The following is a 23,543-nucleotide window of genomic DNA, read 5'->3' on the forward strand; positions in this document are numbered from 1 at the left end:
TATGTTTAAAACACGATTTGCAGCTACACCAGGTTTGATAACAAAGATTACATGTTTCAAAGTCTCAGAAATTGCTTTTCAGGCATATTCTCGTGTCTCTTGGGGCTGCAATCTCTGGTGATAAATGGAGGACACAGTTTGGAGAAAACCCTAGGAGTCGTTAGCTGTCAGTGTTGCCCTTCATTTTCTATAGTCTTCCACGTGTGTTCTTCAAGTCACAAGCAAGTCCTTTGATTCTGTATTCATGAGCACTGTATGTCAGCAAGATACAGAATCTAGTTGACCTCAAACAGACTGAACTTGCCTTTTATCTTTAATAGTTTAAAAGTGGAAGATATGGTAAAAGAACTATTTTATTAAGAATGTTCAGCCAGAGGTGTCATGGGAAAACAATATTCTATTTCTACCAGCCTTAAATCGTTCTTTTGAGTTCACACAGAATTTCAAGGTTCTCATACAATGCTAAAGTTTGTTTAAATAATGCAAAGAACACTGTAGAACACCATCAGACATTTTGTATCATTTATTTTATTCTACAGAGGTATTATGTCATTGATTAATTTAGACTACTTATATACTAAGTAAAAAGATAGAGGAAGATGTACGCTCTAATCCCATCCCACCTTTGAATGTATGCAGTATTTTCTTTGTGTTGTACACCTTAAGTTACAAAAGGCATTTGTTCCTTGAGTTTATACCTGCTTGTAAATGAAAAGAATTAATATCTTATTTGCTTTCCATAAATAATGGTAATTAACACATACATTCCATTTAGCATCTTCGAAACACTTGACAAACATTAAGCAATTAATTAATTAAACAGAGGATCAGGATGAGCTTAATTGGGATCTCTCCAGGAAAATGCAATACTTCTTGGTTCGTGTAAGTTTTGAAGTAACAAGAATAACCTTTCTTGTGATATTTGACTGCCAGTTTGAGCACAGAAAGTACCTGAGTGCATGGCAATTAGAAGTTTTTAAAAAGGTCAATTGGATTTTTTGTAACCTCCAAAATGAGAGGATCAATCTCTCAATCTCTCAATCTCTCTCTCTCTCTCTCTCTCTCTCTCTCTCTCTCTCTCTCTCTCTCTCTCTCTCTCTCTCTGTGTGTGTGTGTGTGTGTGTGTGTGTGTGTGTGTGTGTATGTGTGTGTTTCTTTCAGAATATCTCTGTCTGTGTATATGTATCTCTCTGTGTTGTGTGCATGTGTATCTCTCTCTCCATATGTATGTCTCTCTGGCTCTCTCTGTGTCTCTGTCTTTCTCTCCCCCTTTCTCTCTCCCTGTCCCCTTTGTCTCCATGTCTTCCTCTCTCTTCTTCTTTTGTTTTTCATGCTCACACACACTCACTTAAATAACAAGTGCAGAACAAACTTTTGAGCAAATGGTTTTATTATTAAATATGTCATTTTGCTACATAAATATCTAATCAAACATACATAAGAAAATAGTATTTTGAGAAAAATAATTGGATTTCCTCCTGTAAATTGATATTAAAGCAAGGCATTATTTTCCATAAAGAAAATATCTTCTCTTCCTGACCCATCCGTGGAGAATGAACACAGAGTGACATGTAATCTGTAAACAGGCAGTCCCACATTGACAAAAAGTAAACTCTGAGTTCTTCATCTCTCATTACTTTCATTTGTAACTGCTCTACTAGTTCAACACAAAACAATTCTTCTTAATGGGAATCATCTCATCTTAAACATGACAAAGCTCAGAGAAAAAAATGGCAATGAACTTTCATGGCCATTATTTTGTGTGTGTGTGTGTGTGTGTGTGTGTGTATCACATATATACTACACATACTACTGAGAGGTGAGTTTGCTAACATGACTCTGAAGAATCTCAACAAGAAAAATAAGCTCTGTCAAGTTGCTTTTGATCTAGAGTCTTTTCCTCTAACAGAAAAAATATTTCTGAATAGGGATATAGGTCTAAAACGTACTTACAAATATTCTTTAACCCAATCAAAGCTCAAAGTTTTGAATCTGATTTCATAGACAGTGTGTTTACTTCAAAAATGTCTTGGTACCATGTATTTACTAATTATCTTTTTATTTAAGTTGATGTTGGCTTATCACTCATTAAAATATCTGTATGTCAAGAAACTGGTCCTAGGCATTTCTGAAATCCAAACAAGTCTTGGTTTTTTTGTTTGTTTGTTCTTGTTTTTTTAATCATGAAAGACTTAGATGAGCTAATTATTTGATAATTTCATATAAGAACCTCATCTCTTTTAGGGGTTTACTGTTATATAACTTTGTTTTCCTAACATCGCTCTCTCTATTTTGAGAATAGTTTCCTATGGTGATATTTTATTTGTACTGAAATGTGATTTTATTGTATGTTAATAAATAAAGTTGCCTGGGGGTCAGAGCTAAAAGCAAGCCATAGCAGAGCAGGGTGTTGGTGGCGCACGCCTTTAATCCCAGTTCTTGGGAGGCAGAGCTAGGTGGATCTCTGTGTGTTCAAGGATACAGCCAGCATGGAGACACACACCTTTAATCTCAATACCAGCCATGGAAGACCTGGAGATCTGTACAGACAGGCAGTGACGAGGAGGTCATGTGGTTGGGTTTACAACCAATGAGAAGGCAGGACAGAAACTCTATAAAAAAGACAGACACAGGAAGTAGGTCTCTTTCGGAGAGATACAGCGACAGTGAAAGGTAAGGTTTTTAGCTCTTAGCCATTGCTCTGACCTCTTGGCTTTCATCTCTGTATTGGCTCTGTGTTTATTATTTAATAAGACGGTTGGTTACATCTACAGTTTCCAGAATTCAGGATTTCCTTTTTCACCTGAAGTACATTAAGACTTGTCCATATAACTGGTTCCACATACAATCCTGAAGGACAGTAGTATCACAATAATGCCCATATCATGTAGATAAGACCAGGGGTAACCTTAATAACAAACTCATATATTAAATTCATTACATGGACACTACAGCTCAATTTTCCTTTGATTTTTTTTAAATTAAAAAGAAACAGCTCTGTGGTGGTTTGTTTTGAGTCCAATGATGCTTCACCTTTAAATATAAATAATTTCACCAATGTAAAAAATGTGGACTCTTTAATAGTCTGTTCTACATCTTTAATATACTTGAAGAAATCTTGAAGATTAAGTGATGCAAGAAATTCATCTCATTTGTAAAAGCACACGTAGACTGAAAATGAGGGGATCTAAAAAGATATTCCACAAACACAAGGTCAAAAGCAAGCAAGACTAGCTACACAGATTCCAATTAAAACAAACTTCAAGTAAATATAAAAACTATGCAAAAAGGAAAGAAAATCTTTCCATAATGTCAAGGGATTAATTGAACATGAGCATGCAAAGCAGGTAAATATATCTGCAAATAACACCACACTGCCCCAGTATATGAAACAATTATGTGGTAGTTTGAATGAAAATGACCCCCTTAGGCTTATAGGGAGTGGCACTCTTGGGAGGTGTGGCCTTGGAGTAGAAATGAACTTGTGGAGGAAGTGTGTCACTAGAGGTGGGCTTTGGGATTTGAAAGGCCCAAGCCAGGTCCAATTGTAGATGTAACCAACAGTCTTATTAAATAAGAAACACAGAACCAATGTAAAAGAGAAAGCCAAGAGGTCAGAGCTCAGAGCTAAAATCTCACCCTTCCTTCTGCATGCTCCTAGCTTCCCGAAAGAGAGCTATTTCCCTATGTGTAAGTCGTTTTATAGTCATTCTGCCTTCTCATTGGTTGTAAACCCAAACACGTGACTGCCTTGTCACTGTCTGTATGTACAGCCCCCCAGGTCTTAAAGGCATATGTCTCCAGTGCTGGCTGTATCCCTGAACACACAGAGATCTACCTAGCTCTTCTACCAAGTGCTGGGATTAAAGGCGTGTGCCACCACCGCCACGCTCTTGCTATGGCTCTAATAGCTCTGACCCCCGGGGCAACTTTATTTATTAACATACAATCAAAATCATATTTCAGTACAATTAGAATACCACCATATCCAATGGCTTTCTCTCTCTTCATGCTGACTACTGATCTAGATATAGAACTCTTGGCTACTTCTCCAGCAGCATGTCTACCTACTTGTCACCATATTTCCCACCATGCTGATAATGAAGTAAACGTCTAAACTGTAAGCCAGCCCCAATTACATGTTTTCCTTTGTAACAGTTGCCATTGCAATGGTGTCTCTTTACAACAATAAAAACACTCACTAAGACAAACTATAAATATCTTCAGCTCTAAGAAATATACTCAAAGAGAAAGATACCTGGGGACTTTAGCCTTCTACCTCCATCAATGAATAAAAATTGTCAAAGTGTGAGTTAAATTATACTGCAATCTTCCAACAGCCAGATGTTTCACATCCTTCCTCGGGATATATTTTTGACCCACCCTAATTGCCACCACCCACAGGTCCCTTTTGTGCCATATCCACCCTCTTCACTCAGTCAGATCTCCAGCATCCATCCTTTGCTTCCTTCTATGCCACATCTAACCTTTCTACACAGCCATATCTCCCAAATCTTTTTTCCATGGTCTACCCAGATGAATCTCCATGACCCTTCCCATCCACCCAACCACCATAGCCTTCCAAATGTAGCTCAAGTCCCACATCCAGTGTCCCAGCCTCATCTGACTACCACTGCCTGCACAGCAATCTATCTCTAGAATTCTATCAGAACCTCCTTTACCTATCCCCCAAGTCCAAGGCCTCTCCCACATTAATTCCAATCTTTCCACCTGACCAGACCTAACCCCACATTTTACCCTTGAACCAGGAGGCACATCTTGTATATCCGTCCCAGTCTGACATCATTTGCCCATCTGACATCATTCCACCCAAATCAGTTCCAACTATTAGGCCCAACCTGCCCACATATCCTCTCTTCTGCCCCAACATGCTCTGTCCATATCAGACCTAGAACTAACTAAAAAAGTCCACAAGCTCAGATTCCATTTTACTAATACAAGCACTATGAAAGATCAAGGCAATATCTTTTGAAAACTCTCCAGTTCTGTACAAATGTGTGGCACTAATAATTATCTAGATGAACCCATGTCACAGAATTTAAAACAACCATAAGCATCATCAAAGAATTCAAATATGTAAGTAAGTTAAGGAGAAAAAACTTAAGAAGAATAAATGCCTGAGTGATGCCTGAGAAAATACAAACATAAGATTGATGAAAATAATGATACAAGACTTGAGAACAGAATTCAATAAGGAGATAGACACAGTGAAGACACCTTAACCTGAAATGAAAATAGAAATGAAAGGACAAATAACATTACTATCCTAAACAAATTTCATTTTAAAATAGCAAAATACTGGATTTAAGACAGACACATATCAACTACAATCCATAATAGTAGACATCAGACATGTCATATACACAAAAAATAAGAGACACATCAAAATTAGTTGACATCATACATCAACTAGACTTAAAAGGTATCAACAGAGTATTTTACTCAAACACCAACAAATATACATTCTACTCAGCAGAACAAGGAAGATGCATAAAAATAGACTACATTCTTGGAAACAAACCAAATCTATACAAATTCAAAAAGACAAAAGTAACTTTCTGTTTCCTATCTAACCACAATGCAATAAAACATAAAATTGACAGCAAATAAATCTCTAGTGAATATGCAAACTCAGAGATCAAACTCTTTACTGAATGAGGAATGGGTAAAAGAAAAATGATCAAGAAATAAATGAATAAATAAAAATATAAAAACCTTCCAAATTTTTTTTGTATCTGTTGAGATTTGCTTTGTGACTGAGTATGTAGTTAATTTTAGAGAAGGTTCCATGGGGTGCTGAGAAGAAAGGTACAATCTTTTGTGTGGGGGTGGAATGTTTTGTAAATATCTATTAAGACCATTTGATTCATAACATCTGTTAAATTCCTTATTTCTCTGTTATGTTTCTGTCTGGCAGACCTGTTCATTGGTGAGAGTGGAGTGTTGAATTCTTCTATTAGTGTGTAGGGTTTGATGTGCAATTTAAGCTTTAGTATTGTTTCTTTTACATTTGTGGGTGCCCTTGTATTTGTTGCATAAATGTTCCAAATTAAGATTTCATCTTAGAGAATTTTTTCTGTGATGAATATGTAACGTCCTTCTGTATCTCTTTTGATTGTTTTTATTTTGAACTCTATTTTGTTATATATTAGGATAGCTACACCAGCTTGCCTCTTAAGTCCATTTGATTGGAAAGTCTTTTCCCAGCCTTTTACTCTGAGGTAGTATCTGTCTTTCAAGTTGAAGTGTGTTCCTTGTATGCAGCAGAAGGATAGATTCTGTTTTCATATCCATTCTGTTAGCTTGTGTCTTTTTATAGGTGAATTGAGTCCATTAATATTAAGGGATATTAATGACCAGTGATTATTAATTCCTGTTATCTTTTGGTGGTAGTATGTGTATTTCCTTCTTTGGAATTCGCTGCTTTGGGGTTATCTATTGCCTGTGTTTTTGTGGACACATCTTTCTTAGGTTGGATTTTTTTTTTCCTTCTAGTGATTCTGTAGGGCTGGATTTGTGGATAGGTATTGTTTAAATATAGTTTTGTCTTGGAATATCTTGTGTACTTTGTCCATGGTGATTGAAAGTTTTGCTGGGTACAATAGTCTGGGCTGGCATCCATGGTCTCTTGGTGTCTGCATTATGTCTGTCCAGGACCTTCTGGCTTTCAGAGTCTCCATTGAGAAGACTGGTGAGGAGACATTTGTGGAGTCTAGTCTATTTGGTGTTCTATAGGCTTCTTGTATTTTCATAGGTATTTCCTTAAGTTGGGAACATTTTCTTGTATGATTTGGTTGAATATAATTTATGTGCCTTTGAGTTGGTATTATTCTCCTTCTATTCCTATTATTCTTAGGTTTGGCCTTTTAATGGTGTCCCAGATATCCTGGCTATCTTGTGTTATAACTTTAGTGTTTTCTTTGACTGATGGATCTGTTTCCTCTATTGCATCCTCTATGCCAGAGATTCTCTCTTCCATCTCTTGCATTCTGTTGGTTATGCTTGCATCTGTGGTTCCTGTTTGTTTGCTCATATTTTCTTTTTCTAGCATTCTCTCTGTTTGTTTCTTCTTCATTGCTTCTATTTCCATTTTTAGATCTTGAACTGTTTCCTTCACCTGTTTAATTGATTTTTCTTGGTTTTCTTTAAGTGATGTATTGATTTCTTCCAATTTTTTGTTTGTCTTTTCAATTTCATTAAGGGAATTTTTCATTTTCTCTTTACAGGCTTCAATCATCTTCATAAAGTTATTTTTTTTTTTTTGGTTTTTCGAGACAGGGTTTCTCTGTGTAGCTTTGCGCCTTTCCTGGAGCTCACTTGGTAGCCAGGCTGGCCTCGAACTCACAGAGATCCGCTTGGCTCTGCCTCCCGAGTGCTGGGATTAAAGGCGTGCGCCACCACCGCCGGGCCCCATAAAGTTATTTTTTAAGGTCATTTTCTTCGACTTCTTCTATCTTGTGATATCCGGGTCTTGCTGTTGTAGAACTGCTAGGTTCTGGTGGTGCCATATTGCTCTTTATGTTGTTGTACATATTTTTGCACTGGCATCTACCCATCTCTTTCTCCAAGAGGTGCAAAAGGTGTCTGTGTCTGAGGGAGGTTGTCTTGGTCCAATCTGTGTTTGCTGTGTCTGTGTCTCAGGGGACCACTCTTGGTCCAATTGGAGGTCTTTGTCTAATTGGAGCTGGTGAATTCTGTGTCTCAGAGAGCCACTGAAGTGGCAGGGTATGGGTGGATTTGGGGTAGAGAGTGTGTCTTTTAGATTGCAGGGTCCTATTGGGCTGTTGGTGGGAAGGCATGCCCACAGGAGTCTTCCCTGCTTGTCTAAAACTGGAGCAGCAATGGGGGGGCATGGATTGTGCCCCAGGACCTAGGTCCTAGGGACAGGACTTTCTGGGTGGGAGAAGAGTCACTCACCTCCTGGTCCAATCAGAGCTGGCAGATTCTGTATCTTAGGGACCCACTGAGGTTGCAGGGGAATCTGAACTGGATATTTCATAAAAGGCACTAGAAATGATTTTTATATTCTCAATACACAAAAAGGATAAATGTTTAAAGGGATTGATACGTCCATTATCCTGCTCTGATCAATTCACCGTTTATATTTTTCTTCAAATACCACACTGAACTCCATAAGTATGTCTAATTATTGTCAGCTAAAAATCTAGAACTGGTATTTTAAAGTGTTACAGCAAAATAACAAAGTTGAGATAGATAAACAGAATTAGAGGTAATGGGGAGAAGGCAAGGGGTCTCATGCATCACATGCAGACTGGCATCACTTTACGTAAGTGATATGAACTGAACAGTGCTATCATTCCTTCTCAGGAAATTATACAGGAGAACATCAGGCAGAGGAAGAGCATAAGTGGGTATGAATTTTATTTTATTTTTAAAATGTTTATTATTTGTGTGTGTGTGTGTGTGTGTGTGTGTGTGTGTGTGAGAGAGAGAGAGAGAGAGAGAGAGAGAGAGAGAGAGAGAGAGAGAGAGAGAGAGCATGTGTACACACGTGCACATGGCAGTTGTTTGTGGATAAGTCAAAGAACTTTGTAGAGTCAATTTTCTCCTGTTATGCGATCTGGCAACCAAACTCATGTTGCCAGGTTTGCACAGCCAAGCACTTCAATAGGCTGAGTCATCTTGTTTTCTCTTGTTTTTCTTTCTAGCTATCAAATCCTTGAGACCTTAACATGGAAACTATTGACAGGGAAAAAAGAGGAAAGAGGCCTGGAAACATTGAGAAAGTTAGCACTTTAAACATCAGACACTACATACCTTCCCTTTTTATTGTTACCCTGCATGAGATACATTTCTCTTCATTGCAGCTTTTTTTCTTCTGCTAGTTCAGATCCTGTCTGCCTTGTGACACAGCAGTTAGTCATTCATTCCTGACAAGTTTGCATTGTGAAGAATCGGGTCCTCATTTGTTGTTGTTGTTTGTTTTTCTCTATTCCTGTCCTTCTCGTGATTTAAAAATTATCCCATTCCAGCCAGTACAATGTCTGAATATCCTTTGGTAATTATCTTGCCAATCACAGTCTTCAGTCCTGCTTCAAAGGGAGCTAAAAGATCGGCATCCACACAGAATTTCACAGCAAGCACATTGTACACCAAACACTTTTAAATGCTCCTCAACACTGCACCTGATTTTCTTATTGGTCCAGATTATGTACAATTAATCAACTCTTTGAATAACAGTGGGGCTATTGTTCCCTTCAGTGAAGAAAACTGATTCAAAGGAACAGAACTGATCTTTCAATTTATTTAGAGAGCAAGAACGAAGGGAGCTGCCAGAAGGAGAAGAGAATCCCTCAGTCTCCCTCTTACAACCTTTCTATTTGATTTATGGACAACCTCTGTTTTTTCTGGTGAAAAGAAAAAAAAATCTTATAGGAAGGAACAAGAAGAATGCTTACTGGATTCTTTAAATTCTCCACAGTAACAGAGCACCCACAGGGAAAGCTCTGTTTAGTGACCACATTAGGCAACTCAGTTACTCAAAGCATATTTCTCACCATTTAGCTAAACATCGATTTCATTAGCATTTGGCTAAAGCAACATACCATTTCATTTCTGATAAATAAACTGTTGTTCTTGGCATCCTCTTCTTTTAGATATTCACAGACAAAAAAAATTATTATGCTACATGTTCAGACATGATACTTATTCCCTGACCTACTCAAATGTTCATATATGGTGTGCCTATATCTAGATTTAAAAATAATTCCTTTATGAGTCGAGGGGGGAACTCATAAAAAGTCATAGACAAGGGTGCTTGCTCTTGATGCTGTTGATTTAACCATTTACTTCACCTCTGACGCCTTAAGATATGATAGAGAACACAAATATTCAGAGGAAAGCACTAGAGATTTTAGATGCAAACCACCAGTGAATTCTTATACATAGCACCAACCAAAATAGCCTGTATTCCTCATGGAGATGGTAAGTAAAGTCAGTAAAATGAATGCGTCATTCTATAACAATATAAATGTTAAGTAAATAGAGATGAGTAAAGGGTCTTGGGAATGTGATTGGCTGCCTCATGGGGGGAGCAAACATGATCTCGAAGGAAGCTAAGGAGACAGCCACTGTGCATATGGACAGGAAAAAAACTATAGACAGAAAGGAATCTGCAGACACTTACACTTGCAAAGGTGTACACACCGAGGAAGCCCACACAGCTTTGTGCCAGGTGGGGAGCACAGCAGCCATAAAAGACTGAATTCGTGAGATTCACGCAGGTTCATGGAAAAGGAAAGGAGTGTAGGGTGGAGAGAGGAGCCAACACAGTAACTGGAAGAGTACACAGCAGACAAAAAGAAAGTCATGGGAGTTTTGTCCATTCAGATGACTTTTAAATGAGGATCACATAGTTCAAAGCCCTATTTGGAAACCAAAGTGGTTAGAGCATAGGTCCCTGGCTCATGACCATTTATATTTTCTGACTCATATACTAAGGATTTCAGAGGATCAAGAGGCAGCATGATGGTGTAAAGCTAGCACCTAATTTTCTATCTGATGGAGCTGTGTTGAACACTGGCAGCATCAAAGCATGTAGAACATTCTCTTAATTCTTTCTTATGTTCTTTCTATCTGTCTTTTTTTTCTTTGTATCTTTCTGTCCTTTATTTTTCTGTCCTATCTCTGTCTTTTTTTCTTCTAATTTATTTATTTATTCATCCTTTTTCATTTTAAAGCTATTGTTCAAACCTAGGGCCCATATATTCCATGCAAATACTACCTTCTACTTCTGAGCCACTTGTAGCTTGCCTTCTTATTTATTACATATATTTTAGGTACTCAACATAATGTTTTGACTTACTTAAAATTTAGCAGCTTGATTGCTGTGCTTGAGCAAGTCAGCACATTTACCAACTTGTATTTAGCCTTTCCTAGGAACACTGGATCTTGTTGGCCAACCTAAAATAAAAAGACCACAAATAAAGAGACTTACTCGGAGATTTAAGCACCCAACACTTTGCAATCCAGACTGGAAACCTACAAATCCTTTCTGAAAGTGCAAGGCAGTTTTTCTTCTAAATTTAGTGGGCCACTTAGTGTATGTCAGAACTATTCAGGTGTACTATTGTGGTACTAAAGCAGCCAAAGACATGAAACAAGAGTATGACTGTATTTCAATACAACTTAACCTACAAAAGCAGAAAGAAGACTGTGCTTAAGCTACAGTAGTTTCTATTGGCTGGCCTAAAGCAACACATGTCAACATCAACAGATTTTCTGTGATGATGAAGGTGAGGTGCCCATGTCTACATTGTAAATACAGCTGCCAAAAGCAACATGTGGCCAGTGTACGCTAAAAATGTGACTAACACGCCTCTAAGGAACTACATTTTCAATTTCATTTCATTTTAATTTATATGTCAAAATGGTGCCAATGATCATTTTATTGACCACTTCTGGCCTAAAGGAAAAACTAGGCACAGGAAAATACAAAGACAATATTAAAAATGCTGAAAGCCATATTGACACCAGTGAGAATCAACTAGTTCTGATGAGGAGTTTGCATGGGTTTGTGCACTAAGTAGTATCTGAAATGAGTTTTGAGAAACATGTAAACTGTAACTTTTGTCTATTATTGCATGCAAAACCAAAGCACACACATTTGAAAAATAGTGTATAATTAGAGCTACAACTTTGGCATTATACTACTTTCCAAGAGTCCTCTGGCTTTGTGGAATATATGCAGGCTTTAGGGCTTGGAAAAGGTGACTTAAAGTCAAGTTCTCTGTAACAAAATAAGGATGAACCACTTGACCATTCTCAGCATCAGCATTTAAAATGCACAAAGTAACACTGGCCACTCCAATCACTTATGAAAATAAAGTATGATTGAATTATAATACTTGAGCTAATGAACTTAGGATCCAATTACTGAGTCTTTTTACTACCTGCCATTAAGTCTCATCTTAAGACAAATTAATGAATCATTTGGAATGGCAGTTCTACATGGAATCTGTCATCTTCTAAGATACTTAGTATAGCAGGTGTTGACCACCAATCCAATTATAGTTCCTGGTCAGGTTTCTAGTTTTGACATGAAATCTGTCCAAACTTCACTTCAGTTTATAAATAATCTTTACAAGTTATATCCATCTGTTTAAGCATTAATCAGCATGTCATAGACTAGAGCCATGAATCTTGATATTTAGAAGCATTATATAAAACAAAGCAAACATGCCTTCTTAGAGCTTTTATCTTTAGCTTCCCTTAACATGGATTTGTGGTAAGTCTGTCCTTTCTAACAGTTAATTTGTATTGTTAAAACAAAGCAATAAATTACTCAGATATAATTGAAACCAGCCAATGCCATGTTTAACCTGACCCTGTCTCCCAATACACACAAACACAGGTCTCTAGTGACATGATTGTCTTTCATATTTCAACAAAAACATAGTAAGATGTTACAATTGTAAGTATTTTTCTTTATCCTAGAATAACATAAGCTAAATAATAAAAACTACTATAGAGAGTACGTTGTTGAAAGAGAGGAGGCATTCTGTGCTTGGCATAGTACTCCCCATTCTACCCATTTTGAAGTTTCCCATTTTAAACAGAGTGGTCAAATGCAAACTTCTACATGAGGAATTCCTCTTTCGGAGTGTATGTGATATAAATGTTGCTAGTAGTACCTAAAACTTGAGATTATTTCCCAATGAAATGTAAACTGTAAACAGAAAGAGAAGCTGTGTAGCCCAGATATCCAAACAATAGTATCAGATCCTCCCTTCACACCCTGACATCTAGTCTCCACAACAGATGGTATAGCTAAAGTATTACTGCTTCTATCTTATGTTTGTTGGAGTGTTCTCCATGGAATGTGGCTGAGCATAAACCATCATGTCACTGGGAGGAAGAGTCTCAAAGCTAAGCTAAGATACATTTTAAAAAAAGAAGACGGCGGCGGCTATCAGATCAAGAATAGATTTCCTCACTCAATTCACTTGAACTAGGATTAGCCACATAGTCCCACATAAACCTTAACCTCCAGTGAACTTTCTCACACTCAAAGTTCATGTATAGTTCTACATCTTCCTCCTACTCATTTCAAAGGGCATTTTAGAAGGATATAAAAGGAAAATAACATTGAGACAACTGTGAAATGTTACTTATTTAAATATTGACTTGTTTCATTTCATCTATTCATTTGATATTGATGGGTATACTGTGGTCCAAGGAATTCAAGTTTCTTACCAGCATTTTGATGCTCATGGATAAAGCAGTGTTTAGCATCTGTTCCTAAGATGTTTCAGTCCAGTACTTACTCAATGGCATGGACTGATTCCTTTGGATAGTCATCTTTCTGGGTACACTATAGCTTTTTAAAATGTGTTTTATTTCTAAGAAAAATATAATAGTTTGTGTTACCCTTCTGTCATAGTCTCTTCACAAGTAATTAGAATGCATTAGAGAGCAAAACATACAGAACTCATAAATTTTATATTACTGTGATATTCCAGAACATGTCCTGCTTCCAATAGTAGCCTCCCCCAGATGCTCTTTGCTTATACTTTCATATCTTTTTCACAAGTGCAGACTTGTCATTTGCATTAGTCCAATTCCATGAAGGTTTCCTAAGCAACATCTTTCATTAACTTGTACAAATAGTGAGCTTTAAGTACTTCAATGCTGAGTGATCTCCTCGAACCATCCATAGCAATCACATATTTCCAAATAGATTGTGCATGATGTCAACCCATGATATATAAGTGCTTCCCCATCCATGGTGTGGCAATGAGTAGAACTTCCTTCTTAACTATATAAATTAGAAAGACCTAATCAATCCACCCTTTTTGACCTTAAGGAATGCTTTCCCCAAATTATTCTGAAATCCATGTAGTGTCTGGCTCATTAATTAGCTGACACACCTCAGTGTTTCCAAGGAGGATTGAATGCTATGATTCCATTATATCTGTACCCACAAAGACTTGGCTACATTTTAGCTGAGCCAACAAACTTCACAAACATTGATGCTTCATTCACATCACAGTTTAGGGAGCTTTGTTTCCTTTGTAATGACTGAGAATAAAACTTTAAAGCAAAACATCTCGGTGGGGTATCTAGCATCACTTAGGAATGAGTAATCCGAGACCGCCAGGAAACATTACTTGATCATCACTTTGAATTTTCTTTTTCTCCTTGGTTTCATCTCATTAAATATTTCTTTTATCCCCTCACACCACCCCACACTGTTGTTCTCCCTTCTGGCTGTCTTATATCTTTCAAATATTTGACAAGCTGCACATTTTGATTGATCTATCCTTTTTTTTGTTCCTTCTCCCTCAAGTGTTAACTTCTATCTTCAATGGATTCCTGACTATTGTTCTTTGAGATTAAATCAATGAAAATTACAAAAGCAAAAGAATTCACTAACAGCTATTTTACCCCTCCCCTCCCTTCTCACAAAGAATCTTTTTTCCTCATCATCGTATCACTCTCGTTCCAAAAGTACCATATACCTTAATTAAATTATTACAATTCTTTTGAGGTTTATGAATAAATCTTCATTTGTTTCCTTTATTAGCATTGGATCTGCTTTTGTTAATTGTGTAAATGGTCCCCATAGGCAGAAAAGCAATATAACGCAAATGAAGCAGGGCTGTTTGTTAAGGATAGTCAATTTGATTAACATCACCATCAATATGATGAATGGAAGTATTTTGGAACAAGTTGCCCAGTGACTTGAAATTGACAATATAATGTGTGTGCCATTAGGACTAAAACAATAAATTCAACAATGTATCATGGTATTGATTTGGGACACTCCTTAGTTTAGGATAAAATAATGATCTTTGCATTTACATAGCCCCATTCATTCTTAGATTCCATGCTCGTAAATAAACTTCATCATCTTGATGTTTAAATGATGTGAAAATAAGTGGATCTCATCAAGGCTGAAGGAATAAAGTGGTAATACAAGGATGTAGACTTAGGATTTAACGTGGTAGTAATTGATTACCCCTGGCTAGCTAAACATTATGCAGTTAATAAGGAAGGATTTATAGCAAATATAAATAAATGTCCATGGAAACCACTTAAAATGCAAACCGAGAAATTATAAACCCTCACTTTCTGTCTTTCAGCCAGATGGTTACCAATGCTCACCAGTGCATAAATGTCAGATTAACAAATTTCTTGTGATAATGTGTATAAAAGGAAACTGTACCTAAGGACTGAGTTATGATGACCCCAAACAGAAAATCTTCCAAAAGACTAATTTTAATTACTGAGAGCACTGACATTGTTTCAAATAAAGTTTCTATGTTACAGAAGTTAAAAATTAAACAGGGTTTGTTCTGTGTCTTCCCAGGGGTTCTTGCTTTGTGTATGGTTTGTCTTGTTTCTTTTTGCACAAAGTTGCAACCATTTTGTTTACTGAGGAAGAGAGGGTAATTTATAAGAACAAAATCCCATTAAAGGAAACATCAATAAAGGAAAAAGGATGAGGAAAGAAGAGTCTATTGTGAGATATTTATTTACCTGAAAAGAAAACCAGCACAAATGTGAGGCAGAAGCAGCAGAAGCCAATCTGTTCCATGTGAAAGAAAACATCAATGCAAAGAGACATCTATAGACTTCACATACGAACTGTCCTTCCCTTTCCTACAAAGAAGCATGCTGGTTCGAAAACTACCATGGTCTCACAAACCTAAACCTATACCAGGTCACCATCTGTCAGTAGCTTCCCTTAATCCAAACTTTCTCAGTAGCAGAGACAACTCTTAGGATATCTGTATTTTTTTTCTTTACTTATCATTTTAATTTAGTTGAATTCTATTTGTTATCCACAGACTCTCTGTAGAAACTGCCCCATATTTCTTTTTTGATGAACTACAGGGCAAACAGAGCATAGAATCTTATTTTTAAGGAATCTAGGATAAATTTAATTTTAGAAAGAAATTCCATTGTAGACTACAAACTTGGTTCCAGGTTATAAACTATCAGAAGTATACAGAACTTTTAATATGAAGATAAATCACATATAAATGTGGAATGAGGATCTTTGGGGAAAATAAAAGTTTTAAAGTTGTTTGGAGAAAGAAAAAAAGCAATGTAAACAAATATTCTAATTTTCTTTTTTAATCATAGTTTCCCTGGAGAGTCCCTTTATTTTAGACATATAACTTTAGTGGAGAAACAAGACTATGAAGTCAATAGTTTCTTTCCTACTTTAGAGTTATGTCAGGTCTATCTTACTAGGGTTCACATTAAAGTAAGCTACATCATTAACAAAAGCAAACATCACATCACATACAACAATTTCCCTGATCTGCACTCTGCTCTTCATCTTCTACTCCCCAATCACAAACCTTAAAAACCATGCATCTTCTTCATAGTCTCAGAATGTCTTAGAGTTGGACCATATATGATTCTGTGTCTTTCTATGAATGGCCTACAGTTGGATCATACATGACTCAATGACTACTTTTTAGGTTTTTTTAAAAATTTTTTGAGATGATAATATAACTACATCATTTCCCCCTTCCCTCTCCTTCCTCCAAACCCTTCCATAAATCCTTTTGCTCTCTTTCAAACTCATGGCCTCTTTTTTCATTGTTATTTTATGCATATATATATATACATATATATATATATTCCCAAATACATAAATACAACCTGCTCAATCTATATAATGTCATTTGTATGTATGTTTTTCAGGGCTGACCATTTGGTACTAGATAAACAACTGTGTTCTTCCTTGGGGAAGACTATTTTTCCTCCTCTTAGCATTCCTTAGTTGCCTGTGGGTTTTCTGTTTAGGATTGAGGCCTCATAGACTTTCTTTAGTATGCCTTTTATTGTTTTCCTTGTTCAGCTCACATTTTAGGCTATCACGTTGGTGAGACATTATAGGTATAACTCTGACATTCCTAGACTATTACTTGGAGACACAATCAAGCTGCAAATTCCTCTGGCTCTAACAATCTTTCTACCCCTTCTTCCACAGTGTTCCCAGAGCCTTAGGTTTGGGACAGGTGGGTTGTACTATGGATGTATCCAATAGGACAGGTCACTGCAACTCTGAGTTTTAATTCTTGGTGGTTTTCTGCAATGGCCTCCATCTGTTGAAAAACAAAACAAAAAACATGACAACAAAACCCCACATATCAGTGAATATAAAGAGAAATATTTATATTGTTGTTAGGGATTATGCTGGTTTTCATAAAGTGGTGTTTGTATTCTCTCTTCCAAGATCCATGGCTTCACTAGCCCTGGGTATTGGACTAGGTTTCCAGTTCCAAGCATGATTTCCTTCTTGTTGAGCAGGTCTCAAGTCTAATTAGAGAGCTATTAGTTGGTGTGGTTCACAGGCATCATAGCTGGGTAGGACTATTGGTTGGATCTCTCCTTTGGAAATGTCCAGGGCTATGTTGACTCAGGGAATGAAGGTATTTCTAACCAGCTGCACTATCCCTTAAATTCTGGTGAAGAAAGAGGCAGGAAGGAAGAAAAGGTGATGGGGATATGGTGTTCAACTGAGAGGATGTCTTTAGAGGTTAGTGCTACACACTGCGATCAGGCTGTTTTGCTTTTCAATGTGTTCATGCTTTTTGAAGGAACTGGGTGTAGTCATTGCTTTACCCTCCACTGCACAATTAATACCATCTTTGAACAGGGGATTAAGATCTCCTAGGAACAAGGGGGCCCTGTATTAGAGAAGATCAGTGAACCCTTGGGTCGTTCTTTTCAGTATGTTCCTTCTCCCTTGGCAGTATTTCTCCTATAGGAAAGTCTAGTAATTAGTCCCAATGCCATCATTTTCTCCCTTGCCATGCCATCATGCCTTTAGTCATTGCTCAGCCAGGGTTTCTTGTCCACTGCCCCAGGAAGGGTTCTGGGATCATGACCTTTGCCTTTTTCCTCACTGACTCATTCTCAGAAACTTCTTTCTGTCACTGCACGTGCTTGTCTCTTTGCTTCAGAGGTGCCCCTTACAAAAAATATCTACTGACCCTGACCTTTGAAAGGAGCAAGAGGAGATTTTTACTTTGAGCTAACAGGGAGCAGATGAAAGCTCTGCGGTCTCTATGGAGTCCAAGGATACTGAAATTTCCCAAGGTGCATCCCTTCTCTTTTGGTGTATGAAATCACTGGGCTTCTTAAACAGACAGCTAGCAAACCCATAGTGAGACGCCACGGGACCCTGAGAGTGTAGCTCACAGCCTTTCATGGGGTTAGGAACTCTCCTCTTTCAACCAAATTCTCCTTGGCAGAAATATCCCTTAAGAATTTCTCCCTTTGTTCAGGAATGGTTATTTAACTTTCCATTTCAGCTTCTGAGCACACTTTTAAAAAGTCTGTTTACTGTCCATGTTCTTTCCTTTTATAAGAACATACCTTTTTTAATCTCCAATACGACAAAAAAAAAAATCACCTTATAAGAAATTTGGCTAGCTTCAATGTTGTATTTGTGAGTGATTTATCATAAATTATTCAAAATTACTACAACACACATGCACACAAAGGAATCATATATAAATTAAAGAATGTGTTAATAGCACCTTTCCTTTTAAGATCACTGTGAGACTTTGATGTAATATTTAATTAGCAGAAATATAGCAAAAGATAGTTCGCTTGCAGGGACCAAAAATCACATACAAGAAGGATCTCCCTTCCTCCTCATTATCTTTTGTATGTGTGTGTTTAATTAAAGATCCCCAGTCTTGGTGATTCTGCAGATGTTTAACACAATACTCATTCACTAGAAATACTTTGGACTTATCACATCTTGAAGATGGACTTATCAGCTCTTTCTTCCAACCAGCATCCCAGATTAATATGCATTGTGAGCAGACTTATTTGACAGGTTCAGAAGGGTCGGGCAATGCAGCGATAACATTGCAAATCTTACTAGAATTAGTTAAAAAAAAAAAAGTAGAGTGGCTGCACTAAGTCCCCATCAATAGTTCAGTTTGAATGAGTACATGTGCTATTATCTCACAGGTGCACAAAAGGAGAAGAGAAAAGATAAGAGAGCTGTTTTCCACAGGCTAGCATACCCCCACTTCATTCCTATCTCCACGTCTTTCCATGCCCTTCACAACAGTTTATTCATTTAGTTCCAATGGGCTCTCTATACTTGGATATTTAAAATGTCTCCTAATGAAACAATAATTTTCCCATTTCACAACAGCACTGATCCAATATACATTGGGTAGATGCTCCATTTGAGTTCTTATTGGGCAGGTGGAAAGCCAGTTTTCCACCAGGTCTGTGTTGTTTCTCTCATTTGATGGTTCCCTCTGTCCTTGCTGTAAGGTTGCCTGGGTGACAGCAGGGATATCATGTAGAAACCAAGTGACACAGAGATCCTTCTTCTCCCACTCCATCTCTGCCACTGCATGTAGCATTGTCCCCAGTCTCCTCTTAGACAATGCAGGAGGGATTCCAACCCACCTCCCCCTTTCCTGTACCTCTTCTTCAAGCATCCACACTCAAAGTAGTGTGCACAGACATCTGGGGAAAGGCCAGGCTGGTGTGGTAAGAGGATGGCAGGATGCAAAAACAGCCTTCGTCAGAGGTACGTGTGATACTTGATATCACCTGCACAATTTTATTGGCCTCCAAAGCATTTTAGCTATTGTCACTTGCCAAAGAGTGATGCTGGTTCTGTTCTTATGAAAAGTTCAAGGTAAAAGTAGCAATGTTTATTAGAGCAGAAAATGTGGTACATTTGGCCCTAGGGAAGGAAGAGCATCTTCACCTGCCGTATAGCCCAGAACTAAACCTCTGGGAAAACTTGTGCTTCCTTTTAAGGGCTTGCATTCCTTCCTAATTTCCAAGTAGCACTTCTACTCCTAGATTTTTACTTTATTTGATTGTTACCTGCCTTCCATTTAAAAGTAGATACTTCCACATAAAAAGGAGTCCCCAAAATCTGTCAACATAACAAGAATAATGACTATGAAGAGATAGGGGAAGTGGTTTATGTAGCTCATGAAATACTTCAAATGAGATTTATTTTCTCTCTCTGTCAAGTTTTTGGCTTCAGCTAGACTTCTTACCTTACATGACTCTCACCTTGCCAAATATCTGATGTGTGTGCCAGGTGTACACAATGACTGTTCTTGACTTAGAGCTTATGAGGGGCTCACAGAGGAGAAATCTGGGGAATTAATGTAACATGCAAGTCTAGTCCAAGTGCAATGGAAGGTTTGGAATGAAACTATTAAAAAATGAATAATGTATCCCAGTGAGCGTGGATACTGTTCAAGACAGGAAAATGCATGAGCTCAAATTTATAGATATGAAAGGGTAGGTAATGGGGAAGGAAGAGTGAAAACACATAATGCAGGGGTGTGGATGGGTAATGAGTGGATGTAGAGCAAATGTCATAGAGTTTGCTGGAATCAGAGCTCAAACACTTTAGTGAATGCTGCCTAATTTCTACACTATCATTAAGGAAAAAAAGAAAGTTTTATGAGATGAAGCAGCTGTGTGTGTCCTGGGCACAGTAGATCATGGGTATGATTTGTTTGAACCTTCAGTGGAAACACTTGCATTCCTGCCAGTGGAAACACTTGCATTCCTGCTAACATGAGCAGAGCTGTTCTTCATTGTCTAGAATATCGCACAAACATCAAGATTGCTGATGATTCTGCATCACAAAACTGCCTGGAAGTAAGAAAGGGGAGAGTCATTGACTATCCTGGGTAAATTTCCATTGCTGTGATAAGACCATGTCCAAAAGTACCTGGGAGAGGCAAGGGTTTATTTGGCTTACATTTGCATGTCATAATCCATCATGAAGGGGAGTCAGATCAGGAATTCAGTGCATGAACCTGGAGCCAGGAACTGGAAGCAGAGACCATAGAGAAATGCTGCTGCTTACTGACTTAATCCTCATGATTTGCTCAGTCTGCTTTCATATACCATCCAGGACAACCTACCCAGGGATGGCACAGCCCAAAATGAGATAGGCCCTCCCACATTAGACATTAATGAAGAAAATGCCCTACAAACTTGCTTACAGGCAATCTGATGGAGGCATTCTCTCAGTTGAGATTCCTTCTCCCAAGGTGATTCCAGTTCATGTCAAGTTAACCAACAGTAACCAAGACATAGAAGATGAGCAAATGTCAAGTATGAAAATATTGAATGGCCCCATGTTGGTGAATCATGGTGGACTGGAAGAAGAATAGGAATAACTTTGGGTCATGTCATATTTTCTGATAGTCCCCTATTTTATTTTCATGTGGCATACTCTCTTTACAACATGCCATCCCTTTCATGGATTTGAAGTAAGCACAGTTACATTGCCCTTTATGTAAGCTGGAGCAATGTTCTACACAGGATATGGAGCCAAGGTAAGCAATCTTCAGTGAGAGAAGACCTCAGGCAGCTCTCCTCAAGTTAAAATGAAAAGGTTTTAAGGGGATAAGTTATGTTAGTGATGATCACATGTATTTTGTGCTATTGGCTGATGGATAGATAAGGCAAATGTGATACATATACTCAAGGGAATGCTATTCATCAATATAAAGGATGAAATCCTGTCAGTTATGAAAATGTGGATGAAATTGGGTATTGTTATATTAAAGGGAATACATCACTCACAGAAAGTATTGTGTGATCTTATGTGCATGTAGAAAACAAAAAGGTTGGTCTTCTTGAGCAGGGAATGGTGATCAGCAAATGCCAGAGAGATTAAAACAGAGAAGATTAAGAAAAGGCTAATCACGGAGTATCGCACTGTAGAAATAAAGCAACTGGGTGTGGTAGGTGCGTGACACTAGTTAATGATAACGGACTGCATATTTCCAAGAGCTCAGAGAAGAGACTTTTAATAAACTTACAATAGTGAAACAATAACTGCTTAAGGAAATAGACATGATTACCATGGTTGAAACATTATGAAGTGCACATATACATTAGAACAATTACATGATACTCAATTTAAAAAAAAATACACAATTATATGTACCAATAAAACAAAATCTAACAAAATAAGAGCTTGACACCCTCTAGTGGCTGCAAGCCAGCTTGATGGTTTCCTGGGGTCAGTTAAAAACCTTCACAAAATGGGAACAAAGAAGGCTAACTAGAGAGTTGGGGAAACTTAGAAAAAAAAATCCACATGGGAAGAATTTATCCAGCAATGACAAGTCCTGTGAAGATGATGTGAGCTTGCCAGACACTTTTATGATCTTTCCTTCAGTCTGGCTTATGTGCTTTCAGAGGGAGGATGCTGCTTGATGGGGAGGCAGCCTTGAAATCAATTGACAGCGAGGAAAGCATTAACAGCAGCACCTGCAGCCACAGGACACTCGGCCACAGTGAGATTTGTTGTAGGGCAGAGATGACAGCTATGTAACAACGTCTTATTGATATGGGCTTTCCTGAGCATAGATGGGGGGAAAAAAAGAATGGGTACTCTGTTTGCAGCATACGGTAGGGATTTGATGGAACAAACCAGGCTAGCAATAAAGTAGTGTAAGCATAGAAATGACATGCGGCCAAGGGAAGAGAGAAGAGGTGGGATGAGGCCTGCGCTTAGTGTGATGCTACGCCTTGCCATTGCCATTTTAACCCATCCCCTCCCACTCCAGTCACAATGACCCATTCATCTTCTTCCCATTTGGAACATCTGTGCATGTTTAACAGCAGGGTGACTTTAAAGATATGGCATGGTAATGACGAAGCAACGTGAGATGAAGTCTATCTGCTAGCACAGGTGGAATCCATAGGGGCAAATGTACTTAGGCTCCTGCTGCTTATGGTAAGTCCATAATAATTTAAACAAAATCTACCTCTAGATTACTCCCAGATTTCACTGATTTATTTACTATTTTGAGTTATGTACACTGACATTCAACTAATGGATTAATTTATTTACTCCTCAAATTCACAGATCCTGAAACATTGATGTGATTGTTTTAAATTTGGAAAACCTCATATAGCAATACCTGGTCAGACTACACAAATCAATATAGGGTATATTTCTAGAATGTTACAACCACAGTTCAAAATAGCCCTGGTTGGTGTGTTAGTGTATTTCTTTTCACCTCCAGAGACAGTTTTGATGATCATCCAGATTTTTCAAGACAGGAAATGAGGTGTATGGTCTATTAAGTGAAGTCATTCATCAGAGTTACAGTTCTTCCTGGTAGGGGACTTAAGAGAAACAGCTAAATTAAGAAAACTGATCTTGTGACAGGGCTGGACCGATGTCAGGGCAGAGGCAGACACTGTCCTTTACTTTCTATTTCCCAAGCCCTCAGTGCTTCAAGGTCAGTGATACAGACATAGATTCCAGTGTTACGAGAAGATATAAAACATGACTATTTCCTGGATTCAGTTCTTGGCATCATCCGTGTGCATGCCTGCACAGAGTGGAACAGACTCATTAGGAGAGAATGTAATATCTGACTCTGTGTGTTTCCTGACTATCCTTTCCACGTCTTCCTCTCCTTTCTTAACAGTTGTATCCTACTTGGACAGCTCTGCAGGGTGTTAGCAGGATTCATTTGTGACGTCATACTTATTGCTAAATCTTGTCC

The sequence above is a fragment of the Peromyscus leucopus genome, chromosome 17 (genome assembly GCF_004664715.2).
Source record: "Peromyscus leucopus breed LL Stock chromosome 17, UCI_PerLeu_2.1, whole genome shotgun sequence".
Classification (NCBI taxonomy): domain Eukaryota; kingdom Metazoa; phylum Chordata; class Mammalia; order Rodentia; family Cricetidae; genus Peromyscus; species Peromyscus leucopus.